The following is a 21,003-nucleotide window of genomic DNA, read 5'->3' on the forward strand; positions in this document are numbered from 1 at the left end:
AATGAGAGTGATCAATTAAGGTGAGCTATTATCAGCAGGAGAAAAAAAAACCTTTTGTAATAATGATCAGGATGGCCCATTTCCAACAGTTGACAAGAAGGTGAGAGTAACAGTGGGGGGGGGGGGGAGGGAATAAGAATGGGGAAATAGTTTTACCACCTGCTGAAGTGAAGAAACAGATTGACAGAGCCAGAAGAGTACCCAGAAGTCACCTACTACAGGACAGGCCCAACAAAGAAAGTAACAGAACGCCACTAGCCGTCACCTTCAGGCCCCAACTAAAACCTCTCCAGCGCATCATCAAGGATCTACAACCTATCCTGAAGGACGACTCATCACTCTCACAAATCTTGGGAGACAGGCCAGTCCTTGCCTACAGACAGCCCCCCAACCTGAAGCAAATACTCACCAGCAACCACACAACAAAAACACGAACCCAGGAACCTATCCTTGCAACAAACCCAGTTGCCAACTCTGTCCACATACCTATTCAAGGGACACCATCATAGGACCTAACCACATCAGCCACACCATCAGGGGCTCATTCACTTGCACATCTACCAATGTGATATATGCCATCATGTGCGAAAAATTCCCCTCTGCCACGTACATTGGCCAAACTAGACTGTCTGTACGTAAAACAATAAATGGACACAAATCAGAAGTCAAGAATTATAACATTCAAAAAACCAGTCGGAGAACACTTCAATCTCCCTGGTCACTCGATTACAGACCTAAAAGTCGCAATAAAAAAACTTCAAAAACAGACTCCAATGAGAGACTGCTGAATTGGAAATAACTTGTAAACTGGACATCATTAAATTAGGCTTGAATAAAGACTGGGAGTGGATGGGTCATTACACAAAGTAAAACAATTTTCCCATGCTTATTCCCCCCCACACCCACACTGTTACTCTCACCTGCCTGTCAACTGTTGGAAATGGGCCATCCTGATCATCACTACAAAAGATTTTTTTCCTCCTGCTGATAATAGCTCACCTTAATTGATCACTCTCATTATAGTGTGTATGGCCATACCCATTTTTTCATGTTCTCTGTGTGTATATATAAATATATCTTCCTACTGTATTTTCCACTGCATGCATCCGATAAAGTGGTTTTAGCCCACGAAAGCTTATGCTCAAATAAATTTGTTAGTCTCTAAGGCAGTGTTTCCCAAACTTGGGATACTGCTTGTTCAGGGAAAGCCCCTGGCGGGGCGGGCCGGTTTGTTTACCTGCCGCGTCCACAGGTTCGGCCAATCGCAGCTCCCACTGGCCGTTCACCGCTCCAGGCCAATGGGGGCTGTGGGAAGAGGTGCGAGCTGAGGGATGTACCGGCCGCCGCTTCCCGCAGCCCCCATTGGCCTGGGGCGGCAAACCCCAGTGGGATCTGCAATCGGCCGAACCTGCAGACGCGGCAGATAAATAAACCGGCCCGGCCCACCAGGGGCCTTCCCTGAACGAGCAGCGTCCCAAGATTGGGAAACACTGCTCTAAGGTGCCACAAGTACTCCTTGTTCTTTTTGCTGATACAGACTAACACAGCTACTACTCTCACAGCTGAGACAGAAACTGCCCCTCTAGAAACCCTGGAGACATCCTCAAGAAATACGGTCAGGGAGTTCAGAGGTGGGTAACTAAAGCCAGTCACCTAGCTTTCAGAAGCATTACCCCCAGCTCCACCATGGGAGTCGCAAGTGATCAGCATTCTTGAGACGCAGGCTACTACTATACAGATATGGATGTAGTTGTCTAACTTCAAGCAGGTGTGTATGGGGATGCTGGCTCAGACATGCAGTTGCCCACACATGACTAAGGGCATGACAAGCCGTACAGAACTGTGCGCTGAAATGGGTCAATCTCCAACACTCACGTCTCACCTGTGGAGGCCTGTTTCTCTGTCACACGTCTGAAAGCCCTAGCTGTCAGTCACGCTGACTCACCAGCAATGTCTCAGCTCCTTCCTGCACTGGCAGCAGAGGCTCATGAGTAATCTGTGGTAAATTTCAAGTTTAGGGCCAGGCAAGTCTAGGGTGAGAGGAGTGGGGGAAAGGCTGTTCTCCATGCACAGCCAAGGGCACTCACCGCAGGACCCACTGTGGGCCCTTCTGAGCACAGGAAGCGCCTGCCATGGGGTCATTGAGACAGGCAGCCCAGGGCTACATGATTTCCAGGAATATTTCCTGGTGACTGTTCCCTGGGCTTGGGGCTCCCCAGGGAGGAGGCTGAGTCCAGTGTGGAGTGCAGAAGGTCCTCGCTCTATCAGATAGCTGGGCAGCCGCTTCATCTCCTCGTTATTTGCTACATCACCACTAGTCCTGTGAGATCTCACACAGTGTGGCCCATGGGGCACCCACCTCCTCCAGGGCACTCCCCAGCCTCAGGGACTCACTGAGCCTAAGGGGCAAACCCAGCAGCAGCTTCAGGCCTGCGTTTCCTGTGCACTCGTACAAGGTCCCACAAATCCAAGTGCCCTACCCCCAAACAGCCCCCAATAACTGAGCACTACATACCAGCGTGGCTGAAGCACTGTGTATTCCTAGTACCCTGCGCCCCATCTCTCTGGGTCCTTTCCCCACCCATCTGCCATCAGTACCACAGGCTAGCAGAGGGCTCTGCCTACACTGGATGGTTTCACGTGCCCCAGCTGGCCTGACGGCCTTTCTGGGATTATGCAGAGCTTGCTGGGAGACCTATTCCCATGGAAACATGGACCCTCTACACCTGACTCTGCATACGGCCCAGCAACAACAGGGGCCCTGAGCAGATGTGAGATGGTGCCTTGGACTTAGTAGGTAGTTCCCAAGTGACACCATTGTTTGCTCAGCTGGCCTGCCATGCTTTCTGCTGACAGTGTGATAGCCTCTGTTCTCTGATAATTATCCATGGATCTATGGTGTGACGATGAGAGTGGAGGGGAACGGAGCGGCCCAGATTGTAAGGGAAACTCTTCTCTCTTTTTCAGCATTACCAATCCAAAGCATTTTGATATCATGAGTCACCACAAAAAATCCCAAGACTGGCTTCAAATTCATGAGATTTTGAAAAATCATAAACACTGGATTTATTTTATTTTCCTTTTTTTTTTTGCTGAGCCATTAGGGTTCATGTTTCCAGGCATTTCTCTACAAGCAGGAGGGCCTTATTTTTAAAGTGGAAGCTGAGATTCTTCTGTGATCAAAAGACTCCGTGAATTGGTGCTTTAAGGAAAACACCAAATATGGCAAGACTCACAATCAAATCACAAGATTTGGCAACACCAGGATGGAATCAACCCAATTGGATAGGATGGGTTTGACCCAAAACTCTGGGATCCAACATTAGCCCTCCTATTCCCTCAACAGTGCTGGGAAAGTTGGCAATGAATCTGAACTTGGCAGCTGATCTCTGAAACGAGCCATCCAAAACCACAGGACCAAACACCCCTGAACTCTGGGAAAGTTTGAAGCCAGATGCAAAATTTGTAATTCAGGCCCAAACAAATAACTCCACATGATTCTATTACTGTGCCAGGTTTCCCTGCTTAGCAAGATCTGGAAGACAATTAACTGTTTAGTCACTTCCTACATGCTGGAGCACTTATTAGCTCAAAGGATCCCAAACCCTGGACAGACCTTGTATATAGGAACTACTTCATTCGCCACTGAAATGCAGCTACCTCCAATATGGAACATGGCAACTGTTAAGTGAACCACAGCAACACTACACAACTTAGCAAAGCTTTGCAACATAATCACATGCTGCACTCCCTGAAGGTGACTATTGTGTTGCTAAGCACCCACATTTTCAGACCTCCAATTAATGAGGTCTCTGGGTTCACTATAAAGCTCAGACATCGATAAGGAGTTATCACAGACTTCTCTTTGGTTACCATCCCAGCTGCCTCATTACAACAGCCCTGCATCTCAGAAGCATGTGGCCTCACCACCAGGAGTCTGCTTTATGTTCCCCCTTCTTTTTACAAGTCATGGTACCCAGAGGCCGCCGGGCCAGGGACAAGGCATTAGGCTAGGAGTGAGCAAACTTTTTGGCCCGAAGGCCACATCGGGGTTGCGAAACTTTATGGAGGGCCGGGTAGGGAAGGCTGTGCTCCCCAAACAGCCTGGACCCCACCCCCATCCGCCCCCTCCCACTTTCCACCCCCGACTGCCCCCCTCAGAATCGCTGACCCATCCAACCCCCCCACTCCTTGTACCCAGACCGCCCTCTCCTGGGACCCCCCAGCCCCTAACCACCCACCCCGGGGCCCCACCCCCATCCAACCCCCCTGCTCCCAGTCCCCTGACTGCCCAACCCCTATCCACACCCCTGCCCCTAATCGTCCCCCGGGACTCCACCCCCATCCAACCCCCCTGCTCCCTGTCCCCTGACCGCCCCCCGCCGAACCTCCACCCCATCCAACTGCTCCCTGTCTCCTGACTGCCCCCCGGGGCCCCCTGCCCCTTATCCAACCACCCCCCTTACCATTCCGCTCAGAGCGGCAGGAGCTTGCAGCCACGCCACTGCACTGCCCAGCCCAGCAGGAGTGGCGGGCCAGAGCACAGTCGGCGCAGTGCACTGAGGCTACAGGGGAGGGGAGACAGTGGGGGAGGGGCCGGGGGCCAACCTCCCAGGCCAGGAGCTCAGGGGCTGGGCAGGATGATCCTGCGGGCCATAGTTTGCCCACCTCTGCATTAGGCAGTGGTCCATTAAATATCACGTATTCCTGCCCAAGATAGCCCATCGACTTTTAATATGCTTTTGTCCCCCATTATAAAACAATTCTAATTCCCTCTAATCACCCCTAATACTTTGCCAGCACGTACATACGATCACAGATCTTCTTCTTCATCTCCTGTTTACACGGCGGCTGGATTAGCGTATCTGCTGGGAGCAGGGATGCCAGTCAAACCATGCCAGACAGGCTATTAAACTCTGCCAGAGACTGACTCCCTGCATTCCTGAGCCCTGGGGAGGTAGATATCTGGCTTTCCAGCAGCCAGCCCTTCCCTGATTGCACCACAGGATTATCGAAAGAGAAATCAATATAAGCTATTGCACCTACAGCACCTTGCCCTTCCTCTGTCCTCTCTCCCATCCCACCTCTCTGTACACACCCACCCACCTCCCTCTCCCCTCCTCTCCCACACTTCCTGGTGCCTGCTTTGTGATATCATCATCAGCCAGCTGACAGCTACTCTATCTGAGCACAGCCAGAATTCCTGCACCTGATGCCCCCTTGACCAACAGCAGGCATGTTCCTCCTCCAGGGGGTGAAGGAGACTCAGACATGGGCAGCAGGGTGCTCTACAGTCAGTGGGGAGAGTTCAGGCTTCTGTGCAGATGGGCCAGGCTTGCAGCACACCCCCTCTCAAGGGGGGGTTCATGGGATCTGGGGGGTGAACTCTGCCGCTTCTTCTGGGGTGGAGGCAGACCCCCACCCTGAGGAAATATTTTGTAGGAAATTCAGTGGCAGGGTTTCCTGTCCTGTATGTGAGCTCTGTCCCCAGGTAGCCCTTCTGTTTGCAACCTCCCCCTGGGACGCTTGCAACACTCCCAGAACCTTACCCCAGCACCGTCTAATGCATGAGCAGGGTCACAGCCCTTTGGGACACCTTGGGGCTCAGCTGCAAGCTGGGCACCCAGGGGCTTTTCAGAGCTAGTGTTTGGATGTGTCCAGTCACTTGAGCGCTCCAAGGGACCAGGTAAGGGCAACCCCTGGGGGATCATGGCACCCACATTTCCAGAAGCACCCAGGGACTGTTCCAAGTGCTCAGAAGTTAGTCACATAAGAGACACAAGTAAGCGAAGAGGTGCAGGTGAAAGTGTTCAAACAGCAACCCTCATGGCAGCCTGAAAACAGATATCGCAAAGTGAGGAGCCCTGTGCATACAGGATGGGGGGTTATAGCAGGAGAATAAGGAAGGGGGAAGATAGCCAGAATGAGGATTGGGGCTAGGAGAGGCAAGTGGGGAGAGGGTGGGGAGCACACATGCCAGGGATCAGGGATCACTGGTGGCTGGAGACAGCGCTGGGGAGAGGCTGTAATTCAGCCCCTGACCTTGCTAAGGCTGTACATTGCCTGTGGATTGGGGCACTCTCCAGTGGCTCCTGGAAAGAGCCAGCTTTTACGTTGTTCGCTCCTCATTGCCTAGTGCTAATTGACATTGCTAATTTACATATGCTAACATGCATGGAAAGGGGTGTTTTGAGCACCCATGAGGGGTGCATGGGCATTACTGCAAATGCTGCTAAGCCCTGGGCACTCAGGCCCCCCTCCTGTTTGGATACCCCAGCACTCTGGACGTTCATTGGCCAACCCTGAGCTTAGCCACAGCCAACCCCAGAGGGTTACTTGCTGGCACTGAACCCAGGAGATCCAGGTTTGATTTTCCTGGCACAGTCACTTGTCGTTCCTGGTTCCGCTCCTTGGGAGTGAGGTCTCAGAAGGGACCCCCCTGAAACCCTTTTCTCCAGTAGTGTGAGAGAGTGACCACGCCAGGCCATGCTGCCAGAGGGAGCAGGGCAGGCTGCGCTGGCTCAGGGCGTCACCATGCAGCAGGGGGAAGAGGGTGATTTGTCTCTGTATCTGTTCAAATATAGTGACCATCATTCAGGGCTTACGAGACGGGCAGAGAGCTAGCACTCGGACCCATCTGCTAGCAGGGTGTGGAAGGGACACAGCCCACCTTCCGCCCATTGCTGGGGATAGTGGCACCCACCCCTCCCTGCTACCAGTGCAGGAGCTGGCAAGGTCACTCTGCTGCTCCAGGAGCCAGCCAGGTGCCAGGGGAAGGTTGCTGAAGTGTTGGGGTTGACTTCAGACTGAGGGAAGCTGTGACATCCCAGAATGGGGGGAGGAGCTCTGATAGCCAACCCTGGATGCTTCTGACAATGGGGTTCTGACATCCCCTTGTCGGCCGCCCAGCAGAAGCCTCGGCACCCCGACATCCGGGGGAGAATTCTTCCCTGCCCTACATCTCCCACCTGCTGAACTGCCCACAGCACAGACCAGCCCCCCATTTCCCACCACAGAAGACCCCATGACAGGGCAGGTGCTGGGGACACATGAAGGGCAGGCTGGAGAAGGTCTCATGAGGGCTAACCCCATGGGGTGTGTAAGTCAGGGCTGAACGGACCCCTGAACAGGGACATGCAAGCTCAGACCCTGTGCCAGCACCAGCACGGACCCGTGATGAATCTGGCCCCTTGAGTGGCCAAGCTGCACCTGATTTTCTGACCTCCTCAGATGCTTGGGAATCAAGTACCTACCTGCCCATTTTGCTGATGGGGAAGCTGCAGGCACTCGCTGCTTGAAGACTGACAGATGCTTCGCTATTGTGAGGGAAGCAGCTCTGCAGAGCACCTGGCAGGGCCTTGGCATGGGACCCACTGGGCCAAAACACCCTGATATTTCTCAGGTAATAGCAATCTGTGACATAAACTATTGAAACCTTGTAAAAATGCCTAGAAATCCATGGCCATTTGTCCTGTCTCTCTACTCAAACGCAGCAGCAGGTAAGCAAGCACTGGGGAATTTTGGGCGGGGTCAGCTGGAAATTAGGGGGAGAGAGAGAGAGGAAAAGAGATTAAACCTGATTTTGGACAGTTTTCCCTACTCTATAGTGACTCAGTAATATAAAGCCTTTCTAAAGCTCTAGTGGTTGATGAGGGGTTAATATTTGAAACACAGCAGGTTGTCGCCAGGGATAGGGACTAACTGATTGGCTCATTCTGCTAAACACCTGCTTAACTTCAAAACCTTTTAACTCGGGAAAGCTTGAAATTCATTAAAAAAAATCAATGAGAAGCCTGCTGAGAAGCTGCTGAGAACCAGATAACCTGGCCCCTCCAGAGCCTGAGCTCAGTGGCCACTGTTTCTAAAGGTGACCTGTGCACACAGTGATCAAAATGCCTTCACCTTTAGCAATATGGGCAGCATCCAACACAGCCCTGGCTCACTAGCCAGGATCAAGGGGACATTAGCCTGGTTAGTGTGAGGGGAGGCTGCTGAATGCTTCTCTCAGCCTAGGCTGACCATATTTCCCAAATATGTGGGACACCACATGGGGCTGGCCCAAGCCTTCCCCCGTTCTCCCTACATGGGGCTGGCCCTAGCCACTCGCCCAAGCCCCCATCCCCACGTGGCACTGGAGTCACTGCTTATTCAAAGCCTGCCTGCCCCCCCCCCCCCCAGCCTCAGCCCTGCCTCCCTCACTGTGTGGGGCTGAAGTCACTGCTCACCCCCCCACCCCCACTTTTTTGACAAAAGTGGGCATTTGGTCTATTTGCTCTTGCCAGCCGATCAAGTTGGCAAGAGAAAAGGGGCCAAACTCCACTTTTGCCAAAAAAGTCAGGACAGCCGGGACAGGGCTTAAAAAAGGGACTGTTCCAGCCAAAATGGGACGTATGGTCACCCTATCTCAGGCTGGCTAGCTAGGGGCATTGGATGAATTGTGAGGAAGAGGATGGAACTCCACAAATTCCACTGGGAGGACACCATAAAATTAAGACCAGTATTTTCCCAAAGGCGGGACAATGACACTGCTGGGTGCTCAGCCTTGCTGAACATCAGGTACCTGCTCAGGCCCAAGTCAATGAAGCTAAATAACGTGTAGCGATCCCCCAGTGGAGGGGGACCAGAGCTGTTGCTTGAGCCCAATATAAGGTAAAAGCAAATTCCATGGGACTGTGTGGGAGTCACCCCTTTGGTATATTGTTTTGATTGGTTCAATCCTGGCACTTATTGGAAGTGGCTTTTGATTAATGTTGTGACACTTCACCAGGGGAGAAATACCTAGAAAGCGGCTTATTCATATTTTAAAAGCCATTTCCAGGTAAGCATACAGCCCAGTTTGCAATTAGATTTGTAGGGGGCATCAACAGGCCGAGAGAGAGAGAGAGCGCTGCTATACACAGATTGGTTTGGTTTGGTGCAAAATAGCGTTAGCATGGCTACATGCAAGGAGACCCTTTGATATGTGTCCTGCGGTTGTTATCCATAGCCAGGCACAGAAGTAAGTGTCTCTGGGGCTCTATTTGTTGCAGGCAGAAGCGTAAAGGACTGGGCCAGTCAGGGCACCATATCCATATACGGATGATGGGCTGGTGTCCCTCCTACGAACAGTGTAGTGTTGTTTTAGGCTGGGGTTATTTGTCTCTGGTGTGTGTGAAGATGTTTGTTGGATGTATAGTGGAAGCCGGAATCTCAAACCAATCCGGGGAGTGGTGAACCTGAACTGGGGTTAGTTCCATCTCTCTAAGGCTTTTTATTTTCCATGGCTGTATCTCCACTTGTTGGATTGATTCCCTTATGAACCATGGAGCAGGTAGTACTTTGGTAATGCTTTAAAGCAGTACACTTTATTTCTATGAAGATTTTGGGGAGTGTATCCCCTGGGACATAACAGGTTAGGATCTGGGGGAAGTTTCATGGTATTGATCTTGGGGGGGATGGTAGGGAAGGAGGAATATACGCACATTGCATGTGTGGAGCATCTGATCCGGTGGGTTAGGTATTTAGGCAGGCTGGCAGAGGGTCACTCCCCTATATTCTTTGCTATCAAGTTGAAATTTATATTTAATTCTTTCCTGTTTCTCTTCCCTAAATACAGCTTGCTGGGAATATCAGAGTAGATACTGGAATATGAATTGGGATCTTGGAAGGGCATTCATTTTAATTAATTCAGCTCTGCCTGTTAAAATTAGAACTAACCCTGACCATCCGCCTCATCATCTGTAATTTGGTCTGATAGCTGGAGGTAATTTGTAAGGACTTTAGGGTTGGGTGTATTGTTGCTTCAGGATCTCAGCAGCCATCTCAGCTCCACTCACCCGCCTCCTGGCTTCCGTGAAACGTCTGGCCTCTTCCCTCACTTTGGGATTTATTTTATAACCAGAAATTAAGCTGAATTTCTGTATTAACTAAAGACTATTAGTGCCAAAAATCAATCAGATGCTGTTAGCATGGCAACATACGCCTTCCTGCCCATTCACAACCCCAGGGATGCCTTTTAAAGCTACGGCCATCCAATCAGGTTCGAGTGATGTTTGGTTTGTTGCAAGCTTTGCTCTGCCCAAGTAACTGTCTGACAAACATTAAACTTTGATTTAAGGGATGTGCAAGTTGTACTGAAAAATTCACTTGGTCCGTGAGAAAAATACACTGCACATTTCTATGTGCTTTGCATTGAGCACAGGTCTATGTCTGCCAGTATCGCTCATGGGGCGTGGTGGTGAGATCTGGCCCTCCCAGGGTTTGAGACAGAGCTCCTCTGGGCAGTAAGCACCCCAGCACCAGCTAATTCCTGGAAGTAAAACTCCTTACCCCAGGACTATTACAGGATGGATGCAGGCCCAGCAGGGGTTATGAAGTTGAGTAGCCGATATTAATTTGCCAGTTAATCCAACGAGAGATATACAACCTGCTGCTGCCTCTTGGGAAGGTCATGGGGGCAGGCAAGACTGCCAGCAGGAGGTACATTCTGGCCTTGTTGTCTTCCTTTGCTTGCTACAGTTCAATGACTGGAGAAGGGACTCTTAGCCTGGATCTCAGGGTGAAAAGATCCCTGCTGGGCTGTGGGTTTCTCTCTGTTCTGTTGAAGGCCTGATAAATAGAACACCTAACGAAGAAGAGCATCAGGAGACTGACTGTACTGGGGGCCTTGGCACAAGAAAGGTTCACCCATCACAGACTAGCAAATCCACTAGTCAGAGGCTGCCTCCAAAGATAAGGGGCCCTGCACCCAAAAAACGTGGCAAGAAACCCAGTCTCCCCACTCCCAGCTGTGAGGCAGGGGAAGGTAGTGGGATTCCCACCAAGGAGCTGACCCTGGACCATGCTTGGGGCAAGGAGCTCCAGTTTCCATATGGATCGCCAGTTAGTAGGGCTGTGATCCACCTGAAACCTTGTATCCCTCCCCCTGCTGGATGGGAGAAGAAACCATCCAGGGCCTCCTGATTGTGGTTGCTTCTCTGCCCTTTCCCCAGTCTCTCTCTTGGGTCCTCCTCTCTAGGAGTATATCCAGTGCCTGCCTCTGCTCCAAGTTTGCCCAAGTATCAGCAGAGTGAAACTGACAAAATGCATGTCAGTAGGAGGTTTCATAGAATATCAGGGTTGGAAGGGACCCCTGAAGGTCATCTAGTCCAACCCCCTGCTCGAAGCAGGACCAATTCCCAGTTAAATCATCCCAGCCAGGGCTTTGTCAAGCCAAGGTTTCCTTCACCCATCTCATCAGCTCCTCTCTGCTGCTATATAGGCAAGCTATGAGCAGCAGCAGAAGCACTGGTGCTGCCTGGAGATTCAGGAAGTCAGTGCTGCAGTTCAAATGAAGATAGTTCTCCCACTCCCTAAGGCAAGCGGGGGAGAAATGTTCAAGTCATGATAGATCCATAACTATTCATGTAACGGGTTCTCTTTGTTGCCTGATTCCCTGCTCTGCTTTTCTCCGAGCAGTTTGTACAATAGCATTCTGTCAGTACGCTGTCAACTACACCGTGTGTGAGCTGTGGCCGTTGATTTACATTCGCTAATTTGTAAGTGTTTGTGCAGCACTCTGAACCTGTAGCCACCTAGGACTCCGCAGCAGTGCTGTGCTGCAGAGCGCAGCTACAGGGAGCTACATGGCAACACTGTGATAGAACTGAGATCTTCCCGCCTTACACCATGAGCTAAGGAGATCTTCAGTTCCCTGGGACACATGTGAGCACTTAAGTTTCTCTGGTACAGGGCAGTAGTGTACACACTCCAGCCAGTTCATTACAATGTAAGTAGGGCCCTACGAAATTCACTGCCATGAAAAACGTGTCATGGACTATGAAATCTGGTCCCCCCCGTGTGGAATCTGGTCTTTTGTGCGCTTTTACCCTATACTATACAGATTTCACAGGGGAGACCAACTTTCTCAAATTGGGGGTCCTGACCCAAAAGGGAGTTACGGGGGGAAAATGGGGGTTGCAAGGTTATTTTAGGGGGGGTGCTGAGTGCCATCCTTACTTCTGCGCTGCCTTCAGAGCTGGGCATCCGGAGAGTGGTGGCTGTTGGCCAGGTGCCCAGCTCTGAAGGCAGCGCCCCACCGGCAGTAGCACAGAAGTAAGGGTGGTAATACGATACCATGGCACCCTTTACTTCTGCACTGCCGCCTTCAGAGCTGGGTGGCCAGAGAATGGCAGCTGCTGACTGAGGGCCCACTCTGCAGGCAACAGCGCAGAAGTAAGGGTGGCAATACCATACCGTGTCATCCTTCCTTCTGTGCTGCTGCTGGCAGCGTCTCTGCCTTCAGAGCTGGGCTCCCGGCCAGCAGCTGCTGCTCTCCAGCTGCCCTGCTCTGAAGGTAGCACGGCCACCAGCAGCAGTGCAGAAGTAAGGGTAGCAGTACCGTGACCCACTCTGAAATAATCTTGTGACCCACCCCCCGACACACACACAACTCCTTTCTAGGTCAGGACCCCTACAATTGCAACACCATGAAATTTCAGATTTAAATATTTGAAATCATTAAATTTAAGACTTTTTAAATCCTATGACTGTGAAATTGACCAAAATGAACCATGAAATTGGTAGGGCCCTAAATATCAGGCTCTGTGCAAGTGCTAAGCGTTGCTGCTACCGAGCCCACTTAAGTTGTGCTAAACGGGTGATAGTGCCATGCTGGTGTACCCCCTGCACGTGCATTTCCATTTAGTCCCCAAGGCTGCATGCAGAGGTCTGAACCTGCAGTTCTCCTACGTGATCAGTGCATTGGGGGGCTCGGCATCGAATGCACAAAGCACTGCTTTCTTCAGCTCCTTGTCAGACTTGTCCAGCACTGTGACCCAAGAACCCCTCACTACCAGCTGGCAAGGGGGTCACAGGAATATCCTGCATCAGACCTGTACACTGGAGGTACCAAAGAATGCCATGTGAAGTCTCCAATGCAAGCTGGTGGCTCACTGCTTAATAATATTGTGAAATGGATGGACAGACACTACGTAAGGAGAGATGTTTAGAGACTAAAATTATGGTCTGAGAGTCTACAGATTAAGTTATCAGCGGAGGCAAAAACCAGATTTTTGTCAGACAAGAGATGTTTATTCATTGTTCTCACTGTCAGGATGTAAAGTAAGCATCGTCGGCTAACATGATGGATGCCCATTTACCAACCAAGTCAGAGCTTAACGAAGAGATGTGAAATCAGCAGGAAGGGAGCGCACAGGAGAAAACAAGCCACACTGTCTACAGACAACGAACTTTGCACGTATATTTAGAAGGCAGAGATGGCACCCTTGCATCCTGCACACAGGAAGTGAACGGACAGCGTGTCCACGTTTATGAAAGCACTCAGAGAGGGCTCGGGCTGGCGAGCGCTGTTCACTAGCCTCACCGAGAGCACGAGTCCTGCAGGGGCCTGGCAGGCAGTGCTTGTGTTGCCAGACTGGTAGATTCAGGTTGCTGATTCACATCAGGCAGAGAAAAGGCTGCCTGGATAAGGGCAGGTGGTGTGGGGGAGCCTCACAATGGTGGGTAGCCTAGGGAGTGTCACCTACCATTGCACTACCTCAGTTCCTTCCTGGGTAAAAGGGAAACAGTCTGCCCCTCATGGGGGCGAGGAGCCAGTCATTAATGGGCACAAGTAGCAACGCCTGTGTGTAAGCCAAGGGCCAGCACTTGATTTATGTGTAACTTACAGAGCTGGTCAATTTCCTGCCCTCAGGGAACCTGGCGTCTTTGGGTCCCTCCAGTGCCAGTCCACATAGAATCTGTGGCATGGAAATGACGTGGTGAGAATCAGAAAGGCAGAAAAGGGCTGCTGGTGAAGTAACGTGATGGCCGTTTTGTCTGCCTTGCTCTCAGCATGGGCGAGATGCAGCTGGCCAGAAGGGACAGTTACTTTCCAAAGCCCCATTGGCTTCCAGTCGGATTTAGGCTCCTAAGTGATTTAGTTGCTTTTGAAAATCTTACCCTATGTCCCCTATTACTCCAGTACTCTGAGACAGTCCCGAATAGGCTGCGCCAGTTGAACCTCAGCGTGCATGAGCTGATTGGAATAACGAAGGGGAAAACTACCCATAACCCTGAGTAGGAGCAGAGAACATCCTTCAGGAGACAGCCCTGCACCAGCTCCTGCCTGACTGTGTGACACTCAACACAGATGATTACTGCCTGGGGTGGATGGAATCCATATAAAGTCACCAAACACTTCCCCCGTGCCATCCCTGACCATCCAACCCCAGCACTCCTTTGTTGATCATCTTGGCACATGCCCTACTGTTTCACCAGCTCATTTCTACTCTCCTGTGTGCTCACAGTAAACCTCCCCAGACAGCCCCAATCTGCAGCACAGTCACTTTGCTTTGAAGTCAGCCTCCTGGACAAATCCCCAGCAGAGGAGATATCAGCTGCCAGGAACTTAGCTGTAGGCAGAGAGCACTGCCAGGAACAGCAGGGCTTAGCAGCAGACCGACCAAGGAGCTTGGAACTGTGAGCTCCTGGGTTTGAACAGGGCAAGTTCTTACCCACAGAGTGATAGCCTTTCCCTCCCTCCTGCTCCTCACCAAGGGCCTGATCCACCTGCCACTGAGGTCATGGGGGTCTTCCCATTTCCTTGGAGCAGGCTCAGAGCGAGCGGGACCCTTTAGTGACGTCCCTTTAAGGGGAGAAGGGATGGAAAGTTGGCAGCCAGAGAGTTCCATGGCCACTAGATCTGCAGAGAAGGGGAGAAGGTAGGGGCAGCAGCCAGATCCCTGAGCCACAGGAAAGTCCTGCCGCTGTGCAGGACTCTGGGATGTACTCAAGGCCATCTCTGGCTGGCCCAAAACAACCCATCCATTATGAAAAAATCCTACAGAATTTAACAGGGATGGACCAAGCAGGGTGCTACAGAAACAACCCTAAACAACCTCCAGAACTGAAAGGAGAACCAGATCACTGCTGTAGACTCACATAGCATTTCCACAGAAATGCTCCCTAAGGGATGGAGCACACAGGGAAGGATGGAATTGAGACTCTCATCCATCTGGCCTGCCCAGAAGAACCCCAAGCCTCCAGCCGAACACGTGCTGTCAACCCTGCTGAACTTCAAACACCACAAGGACCCATGTGGCTTGGGCAGGGGAAGGAAAATACAAGAAGAGGACTCAGGAATATTCTACATTGTCAGGATAAAGCTGCAGCGTGGAAGAAGAGGGTTTATTTCCCTGTAAGTGAGCTTCCTATGGTTTGTGTTCTACATAATAAAAACAGAAAATTACTTTGAACTTAGTGTCATAAAAGTAAGAATTCTAGAGTGAGGATTTTCCTTCAGCCAGTAAATTACTCTGTGTGCTTTTCTCACCAGGAAAGACAACCTTAAGCTGACAAAGCTCCTGAATAAAGTTTTATTCAAAGTTCTGAATAAAATCCCTCGTAATGATCTCACTTTCGGGAAGATGTGTGCTTATTACCACAGCAGACCACACAATATCAAAGCCCTTCCTCTGCACAGATTTTTTCCTAATAGACCTGGATCTCTTTGCCACAATCTTCTCTAAATTCACCTGTCTCTACCCCCAAATGATGATTTATCTCCTAGGAATATTATTTTGCTGACTGAGAATTGATGCTTTTTTTTTTATTGAGGGGCATAATTTTATCTATTTGAGCTTGTGTGTCACACACCAAAATCATATACATTACCACTAGTCATGCTTTATAAATGCATATCATAATTATTCATAAAAATAAATATACACTATTTTGAAATACATGCACTCCATAATGAAATGCAGTTACTTACCTAGTCAACACACCTATATATACACTATATATAGAAATCCATACAGTATTGTGGATAATCAGCTGAACATGAGCCCCCAATGCACCGCTGAGGCCAAAAGAGCTAATGCGATCCTGGGCTGCATAGACAGGGGAATCTCGCATTGGTGCAGAGAGGTTATTGTACCTCTGTATTTGCCACAGCTGTGACCGCTGCTGGAATCCTGTATCCCGTTCTGGTGTCCACAGTTCAAGTAGGATGTTGATAAATTGGACAGGGGTCACAGAAGAACCACGAGAATCTATTTAGCTTCACAAAGAGAAGGTTAAGGGGTGACTATTACAGTCAATAAGTACCTACACGGGGAACAAATATTTCATAATAGGCTCTTCAAAAGAGCACAGAAAGGTCTAACATGAACCAATGGCTGGGAGTTGAAGCTAGACACATTCAGACTGGAAATAAGGCGTACATTGTTAACAGGGTGGGTAATTAACCATTGGAACAATTTACCAAGGGGCAGGGTGGATGCGCCATTACTGGCAATTTTTCAGTCAAGATGGAGTGTTTTTCTAGAAGATTTGCTTATTTGGGGGCAGTTCTCTGGTCTGCGCTATGCAGGGGGTCAGACTAGATGATCACAGTTGATCCCTTCTGACCTTGGAATCTACAAATATGGTCTCTGTGTATATAATGTCTTCTGCAGTTTCCACAGTATGCATCCGATGAAGTGAGCTGTAGCTCACAAAAGCTTAGGCTCAAATAAATTGGTTAGTCTCTAAGGTGCCACAAGTACTCCTTTTCTTTTTGCAAATACAGACTAACACCGCTGTTACTCTGAAACCTACAAATATAGTGAAACATACATCGTGAGAATGTGCGGAGACCACAGGCACCGACTCTATGGGTGCTCCGGGCCTGGAGCACCCATGGGAAAAAAATAGTGGGTGCTCAGCAGCCACAGCTGATTGGCAGCTTGGGGAGGGACTGGGGGGAGGGCAGAAAGCAGCAAGCAACCAGTGGGCAGGGGCCTTGAGGAGGGGGCAGAGCGGGGGTCGGGAAAAGGTGGAGTGAGGGCAGGGCCATGGGGAAGGGGCAGTGCAGGGGCAGGAAGAAGCAGAGCAAGGGTGGGGCCTTGGGGGAAGGGGCAGAGTGGGGGTGGGGCCTCGGGGCGGGGCAGAGCGGGGGTGGAGCACCCCCAAGGGAAAATAAAAGTCGGCACCTCTGGCGGAGACTCTCGGATGAGAAGCACTGATCTCCTCAGTGGGTAAGCGTCAGCTCCCTTTCAACTGTCAGCTGTCGCTTCTACTTTGGGGCTGCAGCCCTGGACAGCTCGAACGAACTGTTGGTCACTGTTCCAGTGAAAAAGGCACCTGCATTGTCGTTTGAAAAGGATTTAAAGTTTCTTATCTTCAGACGCTTCATCAGTGTAAAATGCAATGAGACTGACTGCCCTGGGCTAGCTGCTCCTCCAGATCAGAGCACCCTACAGCCCCAGTTGGCATTATACTGAAGTGTGCTGGAGGGAGATTGTGTGACTGCTGCCCTGCCTGCCCCCAGAGACCATCCTCACAGAGATGTGTCTCTCCAAAGGCCATCCAGCAGAATATTGCATACCCATGCACACAGCTCGTGTGACGGAAGGAAGAAGATAATCATAATCCTCAGCACTTCTATAGCTAGATAGCCTGTCAAGGCACTTTGCCAACAGGGCTGTAGACTCACAGTGCTCCACAGGTACATAAGGCTTATTACCCTCGATTAACAGATGGGGAAACTGAGGCACAGAAGGGAGCCAGGAAATGACTTGCCCAAGCCATACAGAGTCACAGAATTTAGTTAATTTCTGAAAAAACATACAACCTGTGTGTCTAGGTACACACTGTGTAACAAAACACGCCTATTGCGTGGGCAAGCTGAACTCCATGCAACATACAGGGTATGTGTAATACTGGCTCCTGAAGGTGCTGTCAGTCATAGGACTCTAGACACAGTCACAATAACTCTGACCCACGGGAAACCAAGCAACCGTCACTTCAACAGCAAAATGTCATCATTCAGTGTGGTGCAAGTGGCCTTTACCCCCCCTGAAATTACTGGCATTTCAACCATTTATGCTAGGGCTGAATTTGGCTCTCTTGGTGGCTCTGGGACAGGCCCCTGCTTACTTGATTTTCAAGCTTTGTTTCCCTTCCCAACTGCTTCCCAGGTACAAACAATTTATCTCCATCAAAGCCAGCGATCTCTTTCATCGCCTCCCTTGTCTGCTTTGCTGTGCCAGTGTACCAAAGGGTTAACACCCCACTGTAGCCAGCAGGGGATAAAACCACAGCTGGTGAGCAGCTTTGCCAGGGCGTGAATTAGGGAGCAGGCCAATGGCCAGCAAGCTCCCAAGGGTATAACGAGGGTTATAGCAGATAAAAGAGCAGTCCAACTGCTGAGCTCTGTAACCCCACCCAGAGAGACCAGTCGAACTCTTCTCTTCACTACGGCTGGTGCTTGCTTGACATGCTCCTTGCCTAACCCCCCAAGCAAAGAGAGGGCTTGGGTGATGGGGGTTTTATGCAGCGCTAGGTAAAGCAGAGGCAGACTACAGAGAACACAGCAGGGCATCCCAGAGCCCCGGGCATAAGGATTACCACGGCCCAGGGGCTGTACCCAGCTCCACCTGGTGGTTGAATACATTATGCAGCGTACACATCCCCCTGCCAAATGAAGGATTCCAGGCCCATGTCTCAGGGAAATATAGGGCAGAGCAAACCAGGAGAAAAGGAAGAGCCCAAACTATTCAGACATAAATAGAGGTGATAAAAACAGGCTTGTTGACACAAAGACCCAGCCCACCAGTCACTAGCACAGCTCTGTCCGTGGAGAACATACGTCTTCCCATCCTCCTGCTACAAGAATGTCTGAGACTGAGCATGTCCTGCTCCCAGCTAGGTAATTCCAGAGATTCCAAGGCCAAAAGGGATCACTGTGATCATCTAGCCTCTATAACACAGGACAGAGACCTGCCCCAAAATAATCCCTAGAGCAGATCTGTCAGAAAAACATCCAATCCGGATTGAAAAATTGCCAGTGATGGAGAATCCCCCACGACCCTGATAAATTGTTCCAATGATGAATCACGCTCCCTGATACAAGTTTTGGGCCTTATTCCAAACTAAATTTGTCAAGCTTCCACTTCCAGCCCCTGGATCATGTTCTACCTCTGTCTGCCCCAATCCCCATGGTTTCTGGAATTTAACTTGCTCCCACAGATGCTGACTTTTATTTTTCCTGGTGGGTGCTCCATTCCTGCTCCACCCTGAGGCCCCGCCCTTGCTCCGCCCCTTCCCACCTCCTCCCCCAAGGTGCCCTGCCCGCCACTCACTGCTCTCCGCTCTCCCCTGAGCACCTCCTGCAGTCGCCGAACAGTTGTGGCTGGTGGGTGCTGGGCACCCCCTATTTTTTTCTGTGGGTGCTTGAGCCCTGAAGCACCCACAAGGTCAGCACCTATGTGCAGTCTTCAATGTCGGGCAGGGCAGGGCTGTCATCCGCACTGTACGTGTGGGAGCTGAGGTACCGAGAGACTCCGTGATTTGCCTAAGTGCCTGTGACAGAGCAGAGATCTGGCTGTCTTCGCTCCCAGGCTCGCCCCCTAACCCCTGTCTGTTTCCCAGTCCGTCCAACCTTAACTAACAGACCCTCCTGGCTGAGCTCCCTTCACGTGGACTCTATGTCTGCACTGGGATTTCTGTGGACACACTAGCGGGAATGCCAGGAAATGGCCCCCCATTGTCTAACCATGTCCTGAGCAAATGACCAGTCTCCACTAGGACTTCCCAACGATCCTTCCGCTGGTGGAGCCGCAGCACCACTAGACCCGATTGCCACCAAAACCTCAATGTAGACGAGACCAAGCTGGCACCGGGACTCCTGTTCCAGACAATGAAGGTGAAAAGAGGAGGAGCTGCTGGAGCAGAGGTTGTCCCTGAATCTCTGCTCCTGCCTCACAGCTCCCCTGGGCTGACATGCTGCTGCTATGGCGTTACCAAGCTCTGCAGCCATCAAGGACACCGTGTCTCCTGCAGGTCATCATTCAGGCCCATTCACTGGCCTGTCAGAGCAGGGGCAAACCTCGGCGGGGAGGGGCAGAGGAATTCAGAGTCAGGTTCCAGGCCAGGGTCGATGCCAAGGGTCAGAGTCCGAGTCAGGAGGCAAAGTCCAAATCAAGCTGAGGCCAGGCCAGGAAAGGTCATGGCTGCTACAGGAGATGCACACTATTGCCTGGACACTTCTTGGAACACCCCTGTGGTTTATATAGGGCAGGGAGCCAATCAGGAGTCATGCTGCTGTCTGTCACACCCTTGAGGTGGAACTTCCCATGGTCTGTGTCCACAGACGGTCATGGGAAGTGAAGTGCAAGCTAGTTACAGCTCTGCATGCCTGGGTCCCAGGCCATTGGGCCTTACAGACCCTACCCTGAGGAACGGCTTCACCATGTCATTTACACAGTCCCACAGAGCTTGCAACCGTGTGCGCATGTGCATGGTGGCGATCGAGTGGCATTCGAGGACCCTTCACTCACTCCTCCTGCAGGGAGCACTAAACCCCCGGGGGCTCCTAGCTTGGTCAGGGCAGCAGCAAGTTCTACTCTCACTTTGCATAATTCTCTCCATACAATGGCGTCGAGGACTTCCCGCTCATCTCAGAGTGCCCCTCCACACACAGGCAGGGGAGAGAGATTCTAGCTGGGTACCACTGACAACTGACGATGCTTCACCCTACACTGGTGCCTTTTGCCCAGATCACTTCATAACCCTTAACTGGGCCTGCCAGGGAAGTAGCTTTGTCTCCATTTCACAGAGGGGGAAAGCCAAGCACAGAGAGGTCAAAGGGGCTCGCTCCAGATCATAGCCAGGAAGTCAGGCACAGAACCCAGGCATCCTGCCCTAACCCCTAGGCAATACAACCTCACACGCTGCATGGAACTCACCTATGCAATTAACCCCTTTTGTCAGCCTAGTCTGAAGGGGTTAACCAGCTTGTAACCAGCTGTGTTTGCACTGCCTGGCTCTTTGGAAAGGACCTTGGGCCTGCCTGCATTGTTGGACCAACCCACTTAATAAATCCTTGAACGAGATGACTTGGAGCGGGCAGCCTCTTTTAGCCAGAATCGGAAGCTCGGGAGTGCTTGACTATCTCCTCGCTCAGACTGGATTTAACTTGGCAGTTAACAGACCTGAGCGTCTGGCGCACCAAGGACTTCAATCCTTCCCTTAAGAAGCTTTCCACTTGTAAATGGAAAA

At 51.0% G+C, this 21,003-nt stretch overlaps 1 protein-coding gene across 4 annotated transcripts in view; it reads right to left on the minus strand.

The window, feature by feature from the left end:
• Positions 1–21,003, minus strand: part of NRG2 (neuregulin 2) — a 313,668-nt gene that overhangs the window by 268,450 nt on the left and 24,215 nt on the right. The window lies entirely within an intron of this gene.

Source organism: Caretta caretta, chromosome 8 (genome assembly GCF_965140235.1).
Source record: "Caretta caretta isolate rCarCar2 chromosome 8, rCarCar1.hap1, whole genome shotgun sequence".
NCBI classification, from domain to species: Eukaryota; Metazoa; Chordata; order Testudines; family Cheloniidae; genus Caretta; species Caretta caretta.